Source organism: Gekko japonicus, unplaced genomic scaffold (assembly GCF_001447785.1).
Source record: "Gekko japonicus isolate JY-2015 unplaced genomic scaffold, Gekko_japonicus_V1.1 scaffold2733, whole genome shotgun sequence".
NCBI lineage: Eukaryota > Metazoa > Chordata > Lepidosauria > Squamata > Gekkonidae > Gekko > Gekko japonicus.
In genome coordinates, this window is record NW_015174356.1 from 9,608 (window position 1) to 9,815 (window position 208).

The 208-nt window shown below is 39.4% G+C and overlaps 1 protein-coding gene across 1 annotated transcript in view; it reads left to right on the forward strand.

Annotated features, from left to right (window-relative positions):
* Window positions 1-208, forward strand: part of OBSCN (obscurin, cytoskeletal calmodulin and titin-interacting RhoGEF) — a gene marked incomplete at both ends in the record, with an annotated part of 222,594 nt that overhangs the window by 8,804 nt on the left and 213,582 nt on the right. The window lies entirely within an intron of this gene.

Consider the following 208-nt stretch of genomic DNA (forward strand, 5'->3'; position numbering starts at 1 on the left):
AACACATGCGGAAAAGTTTGAAGTTAGGGTTACCAGACATCCTCTTTTTAGAGGACATGTCCTCTTTTCTTGACATCCGTTCTCTTTTGGGCTTTTAAAAAAAACCTGATGGAAATGTCCTCTTTTTGGGTTGGAAGGTTAGGGATATTCCTAGCTCGTAGCAATGACTGCAGCTTAAATAGGAGGGGTATTTAAATTGAGATTTGTC